Source organism: Chinchilla lanigera, unplaced genomic scaffold, assembly GCF_000276665.1.
Source record: "Chinchilla lanigera isolate Chin_1 unplaced genomic scaffold, ChiLan1.0 scaffold00016, whole genome shotgun sequence".
In the NCBI taxonomy this organism is placed as follows: Eukaryota; Metazoa; Chordata; class Mammalia; order Rodentia; family Chinchillidae; genus Chinchilla; species Chinchilla lanigera.
Window position 1 is genome coordinate 1,433,099 of NW_004955417.1, and position 7,710 is coordinate 1,440,808.

A 7,710-nucleotide genomic window follows, 5' to 3' on the forward strand; every position below is an offset into this window, starting at 1 on the left:
CTGTCCCATTGATCCACCTGTTTTCATGCCAACATCATACCGTTTTTCTCGCTGTTGCTTTGTATTATAACTTGAAGGCAGGTACCGCAAAGCCTCCTGGTTTGATGTTTTGACTCAATATTACTTCCGCTATTCTGGGTCTCTTCTGGTTCTATATGAACGTTAGGATTGCTTTCTGTAGGTCTGTGAAGTATGATGTTGGTATTTTCAATGGGATTGCATTGAGTCTGATTCAGTACTGTAATGATGTTTTCTTTGTAGAGGTCCTTCACTTCCTTAGTTATGTCTTAGGTATTTAACTTTTCTTTATGCTTCTGTTAGTGATATTTTTGTAATTTTCTTTTCACCAAGTTCATTATTGGTGTACAGAAATCCATTGATTTTTTTTGTGTGGATTTTATTGAAAAGAAGTGGTCATAGAGGGCCTCTTTGCCTTGTTCCTGATTTTAGATGGTGTGTTCTCAGGTTTTTTTCCCATTTAATATGATGTCAGCAATTGGTTGCTATAAATAGCTTCTATCAAATTCAGGTATGGTCCTTCTGCACCTATTTGTATCAGGATTTTTATCATAAAGGGGTTTCATATTTTGTCAAAAGTCTTTTATTGGTCTCTTGATATAAACACATGTCTTTTGTCCCTTCTGTTTATGTGGTGTATTACATTTATTGATTTGCATATGTTGAACCATCCTTGGATCTCTGAAATGAAAGTTACTTGGTTAGATTGTCTGATCCTTTTGATGATGTGTTGTATTCTATTTACTAATACTGTGTTGAGAACTTTTGTTCCTATGCTCATTAGGAGATTGGCCACTAGTTTTCTTTAGTTCAGTCTTTTGTTTGGGGATCAGAGTCATTCTGGCTTCCATAAATGACTTTGGAAACACCCATTAAAGTCATTCTAAGTAAACTCTTTTCAATATCTTGTAAAAATCTGTCTCTTTATAGAATGAATTTTGATATTTTGCAGTCCTTTTGCAATAAATACTGCTTAGACTAATATTGACTTTTGGCAGTTACTTATAGTAGCTCTCTTTGTTCACTCCCCCCTATGATTCACTCTATTGCCTCTGCTGTATTGTAAGCCATTTAAGTAATCTAGGTGTGGAAACTCACAGAAAATAAATACAAATACAGAGTGCTTTCCCAAAGGTTTATTAAATCCACTTTATCCTATTAAAGCTATTTTTGCATACTTCTGCAATGTCATGTGTTGTGCTAAATGCCAGCAATACAAGTAAATATATGTCCTAATTAATTGCTCTCCCAAAGAATGTACAGTTTAATAGGCAAACAGATACAAGGGAATAATTATAGTGTGCTATGAATATTTACCACAGTCCTTAAACTATATAAATGGATGAAAATATTCTTATGAAGAGGTATTATTTCTCTTTTTGTCACAATCATACATAGAGTGCTGTGTATATCCTACATCGAGTGGTACATTTATTGATGTTATATTTGTTGCATAAAATCTTAAATAAATGAGTGAGGAGTTAAGTTTGAAACTAAGTTTTTAATTCTATTAGTAATTACTTACCTGAAAGACATATGTTTACAAAATACTTGTATGTGAATGTTCAAAGCACCAGTATCTATAATAATTCAAGCCTGGAAAAAATTAAAATGTCCTTCAGTAAGAGCAGAGATAAGCACATTTTGTTGTATTCATGCAGCAGAATACTGCTAGGCAAGTAAAAGGAAACAAACTGTTGGTATAACATGAAACTTGTGGTGGCTCCTTGACTGTGTATAACTATGAAAACTCATTGAATGGATCGCATAAGATTTGCATCTTTTACTTTAAACAACAGAGCGTAGTAAAATAAATTAGGGACAGAACGTTAAGTATCACATGGTTTCTCTTACATGAGAAATCCAAAGCACAAATAATTTAAAGATCAAAATAAAGGTAGATAAGAGAAAATGGAAAATGGATGTTTTGCAAGTAGAAAGGAAATTTAGAGAATGAGGGAGAAAAGGTGAAGGGGAAGTAAAAAATTAAGATGTCAACTCCCCAGGATGAAAGTATTCATTGTGTATCAAAACTTGTACTAATAAAAAACTGGCATCTTAAAAAAAGAAACTAAGTTTATTTTTTTGGTTGTTTTTTTTTTTTTTTTTTTCTAGTAAGGGGAATTGAACTCACAACCTTGGGCTTGCCAGGCAGGTGCTGTGCCACTGAGCTAAATCCCCAGCCCCAAGAAGCTAATTTTAACTTAGGTACCAAGAAAGCAGTAATTGAAAATGCGTGAACAAATCAAAGAAGAACTGACAGTAGAATGATTAAGTTCATTCTTTCAAGACAATTATAAAGTGACTATCTTGATCTATGCAGGACATGAAATTTCCAAGAGTCAATAACCTTAGCAAAATATCAGAGATAAGTGATAGAAATCTCTCTCCCAACTCTGAGTACATTTACATGGTTATGGGAGAGTGGAGGAGTAAGACGAACTAAAGCTGACGTGTTTGACAGGGAGAGTCAACCACATATTTACATTAAATAATATCAGAACTTTCTGATCTACTCTGTGTGACAGATACCATCATAAAGCAAAAATTGGTGTATGTCTTCCCTTTGTCCTGTCTGAGGCCTCAGAATTCTCCTCACATCACTCCAAATAGCCTCTAATAGTATTTTGGAGTAGTCGAATGAGAAGAGGCTTAATGGCCATTTGTAGCATATTGAATCATTAAAGAATATTAATGTAGTACATAAAATGATGACCTTGGCATTTTCAGAAGTTTCCCTTGGGGAATCCTGGAGCATGAACTAAGGCTGTAGATGATAGGTAGTATTTCTTTTTGTGTTTTAGATTTTGTCAGCCCAATGTTTATCTGCTTAGTCAGAAAATGTTGAGTACTGAAAAGATTGTATTTTTTCACATGTAGATTTAAGTAGGAGAGTGAAAATAATCAGGTTCACTCAATACTACTGCTAAGTTGCCAAAAGGTACATTTTAAATGTTTTTAAATTAGATTTCTGTATATTCTTCCTGAGAAAAAAATTTCATTTTTAAACCTCAAGAATAGAAAGAGGAAAAAATTAAGATCTCTTCAGTTTACCTTTACCTACTTCTCTAACCCCTATCAGTCAAGTCCCTCACTGTAAACACCACCACATTACAGGGAAGTAGATGTTTGTGTATCACAGTAATTATGAAACACATCTCTAGAATCCAAATATACCTAAGAAAATCAGATCTTAACCTTTAAAATAGTACTGAGAGGAACATATACTCCTTTTATCCACTGTTTTATTTTCCCTTCCTTAAATAGAATTCTGTGAGAAAGAAATTATAAATATTAGGATAACTATCACTTTATTTCATTGGGATTAGAAAGATTTAACAATTCACAAGCAATGGGAGGAGAGTACTGTCATTGTGAGCTGTGCCTGAAGGTCAGATACTAAAATAAGTACCCTTTCCAGTTTGTTATTCAATGAATACCAAAACTGAATGAAAAATAGGAAAAATGTATTTGCTTTGAACATGAGACCTACTAAAAGTAGTTCATTGTTATTTTCATGATATCATGATCAGTTTCACATATAGATCATATATTGTCAGTAAGAGGGTAAGAGTGGGGCTGGGGATTTAGCTCAGTGGCAAAGTGGCTGCCTGGCAAGTGCAAGGTCGTGAGTTCGGTTCCCGGTACTGGAGAAAAAAAACAAAAAAAAAAACAAACAAAAAAAAGAGGGTAAGAGTGTAGCTCCATGATAGAGTGCTTGCTTTGTATGTTCCAAGATTGGGGTTTGATCTCCAGCAGCAAACCAAAAAGTATACTTCCTGTTCTTAATGTAGTACATATCCATGTATGTACTCATAAATAATATATATCTTAATGACAATGTACATGAACCATAAATTAGCAAATCAGTTAATTTATTTAGTTCACATGGTGTCTTGGTTACTTTTCTCTCATTGCTGAGATAAAATATCTGACTCCCAAAATTAAGGAAAGAAAGGTTTATTTTGCTTACAGTTTGTGGAGGTTTCAGTCCAGACTTGGCAGATTACAAGGCAAAGTGGCACATGGCAGAGAGCTACAGCTCAGGGCATCCGAACACAGCAAAGCAACAAGCACACACCAGCGAGGAATGGGGGAGGAATGGCCTCAAGCACTCTTTTCCTCTCCCTTACATATGCAAACTATCCACCCCAGGGCGGGTGCAGCTCTCACACCCATAATCAAACTCTAAAAGCCTGCCCCATGGCCGCATGAGGCTTTGGGGGGACACACAGACATAAACCATAACACATGGATTTTCTCAATACTTTAAGGAGATAGCGAATTCATGTGATAAGATTCAAAGCCAAAAGAATAGAATTTGGAGTTGGTTTCTAACGTTATATAGCTTATGTAAGTTCCAAGTTTCCATTTGCTTTGCTTTAAAACCATAACTATAGAGGTGTTATTACAATGAAATAAGAAATGGTAGTGACCTTATTTCGTTAATACTAATGATAATCATGAAATAAGCTATGCTATTGCTACTGGCTAGTGCAGAGACGAGTTAAAAATCAATTGGAAGATTTTTGGTTTTAGTTGTGTTACATATTTGGATAATCTTCGTGTTTCAGTCACTCCACAAATACTCTGAAATTAAAAATAGAACATTGATATTAGTGTCATAGATATTTGCTATTTCAATTTTCTATGAAAAACTGAGAAAATGTGGTATGTAGCATGTTCATCTTATGTAAAAAACTGTTATTTTGCTTGAACTCTCATTTGAATTATGGACTTATAGACTGTTCTCATCTCTAGCCATCATGAGTACAGTAAATAGTCACATTAAAAGAACTTCTCTAAATTTTGATCTAGAGTCTTCTGAAAGCAGGAGCTTGAAACAATGGTATCTATATATGTTATATATTGCCAAAGTGATTCCAGGTATTATGTTATAAAATATATGGTGAGGCTTGGGGTGAGAAGCAATGGTGGGGGCCCTATGGCATGCATGCTGCATCAGGCTGTTTGTTATCACTGAAAGCTCTACAAGTTTTGACATCACTGAACTAGGGGTTGAGAAATGGATGCAGAGGGATATGAACATGAATGTTGCTATAAAGTTAGCTATTGTTACAAGTACCTGAAATTTGACCCTGTGATAGCTTTAAGGAAACCCTTGAGATGTCTTTCCAGCTTTCTCTACCCAGCAAGAAAATGGCAAGGATTTTTGTGTTGAATCCTGGTCTGCAGTGGCTAAGAGTTGCTTGGTGGATATTAACTCTGCAGAAATTTCAGTTTGCTTTTTTTCTTGCTCTCAGCCCATTTTGAACTAAGTGATTCCACTTGATCATGGACCTTCCAGTCCCCAAAATGATGAGAAAATTTCTACTTTTTAAAACGACTCAGTCTCCAATAATTTATCATAGCAAAATATAAAGATAAATTATATTTGATATCAGTCATCTTAAAGAATATTTACTGAACAAATAGTGGTATACTTTTATTTTTAGGGGGTAATTAAGTCTTAAGGGCTAAGAACAAGGGAATATATCTGAGACTGTTTTTTGTACCATCTGTAAACTTTAAATAGTAATTTAAGATTTTCAGAATTTAGGTTTTTTATCTTGGTATGAAAGACCCAGGGAAATTGGGTTATTTTTCAGTGATATAATTTCATGAAACATCTTGACATAGACCCTCTTAAAATCGTACAATCCTTTGTGAATCTCAATGCTTTGTAAGGATTTTTTCTGTATTCCATATGGCATGCAGCTTTAGAACCATCTTCCCAAGCATATGTAATGTGGATCTTTGTAGGTGTATACGTGATTATGTTGCTATTAGTAGCATCCTTGATTTTTCTACCTGACATTTTACTACTCAGAAAAATTCTGTTTGAATCAGAATCATAAATGCGTTCAAAGTTTTTCATAATTTTTCTTAAAAGCATATGTAAAGGACACTGACTTTCTTGAGGTTGTCATTATAAATGTTGACCATATAATGATGCTTTATAGATTTTCATTTTATATTTTGCCAAAGTCAATTAAAACTACTGGTTTGTATCATTTATTTGACTCAGGGAAATTTGTATCCTTTAAAAATGTTCCACTTAAATTGCAGAAGTAAGCCATTATGCAGCTTCTTATTGCTTGCTGTCATTTTGAGAGACATAGTTTTACAAAATACTGCTTTAAATTCAGAAATTACATTAACAATGCAGTTCTTCAGTGCATGGATGACAGCTAGTAGGGAATTTACTTGTGCTGAAAGACTGTTCCATATGCAGTCAAGTTTATTGCTTAATATTAACTGCTACTATTGCTTGCAACTGAACTATTATAATGTCATTCTCCTAGAAATTCAGTACTCAAAATATTGCAGGCTTTTATTTTGTGTTTTGTTTTCTTTGTTAAAACTGGAATATTTAAAATGATTAAGCAAGTATTACACTGTGAAAGAAGAAACACACACACAGTTGCCAGGTGATGATTAAACCTGCCATTCTTTCCCAGTGGTACAACACTGTGATCACAGCATTTTATGCATAACTTTCAAGGTTCAACAGAACTATGGAGTGCTTTGATAACCATATCATCATGACTGTATTTCCTTTTGGCAGCTGTTATCATTATTGGCTTGTTGCGATGACAATGATTCTGTAGATGCTCCATTTGGCTGATCTGCTCTTGGCTTATCCTTTTTCAAAACCAATGAGAGCCAGAGCTGTGACCTGGGATCATGCCAGGGTGGAGTTTTGTCTTGCTTTTTGTGGAATGAAGACTTAATAATGATTGCACTTTAAAGCCATATAAAATTGTAAACCTGATATTCATTCTATTTGCTGTTACTAAGTTTTATAGAAGAAAATATACTGATGTTCAGCATGTGAATAAAGTAGCCTAGGTTAAATCTCAGTTTTCCAACTGATTTTTGGTCCTTTATTCTCAGCTTCAGTTGTTCTTCTAAAAATGGGAATAAGAATATGACTTTTCAAGATTGGCATGCTGTCAATAAAAAAATTAGAATGAGCTACTATAATGTGAACATTTCTTGTAAACTGAACAGTTTCATAAACCCATTTAGTCTTTTTTCTCCATATTAGTCAAGCTTGTCCTAGATTGCATACTTATATATCATTCTAATAAATAAATTAGATATTATACATACTTTTAGGAAATAAATGAGAAATTTCAAGTTAAGTAAATTATCCAATATTTGTCAACAGTTTGAAGCCTCAATGTAAAGTGCCCATGGAACACCTAAAATGCAACCAGTAAGGTCTTTGATGTCAAATGAGTGTGTGTGTGTTTTTTTTTAATTTTTATTTTAAAAATAAAAGGAGGAAAATATTAACAGACAGACAACATTTTACAAAATAGCAAAGGAACAGTACAGACAGTATGGAGTTACGAACAAAGTGGTAGGAAACTAACAATGCTTGTTGTATTTCATATTGATATCTTCAAAGTGGTTTCTCATGAAAACAGATATAGACATGCAATGCTGATCAACCAAGGACTCATTGACAGTTTCTTTCAGCAAAGAAATACAAGACAGCAGAACAGCCATGTGGACTATCCTGCATATACATACAAACTTTCTCCTTCTTTCCCTTCTCTTTTAACACATCCCAGTTGCCCTTTACCTTTGAGTGCTTTCCTATCAATTCACAATGTCTACCATATCTCCTAGTTTAAATTAACTCTTTCAGGTTTTACACTAACAATTAAATTCATCTGGAAC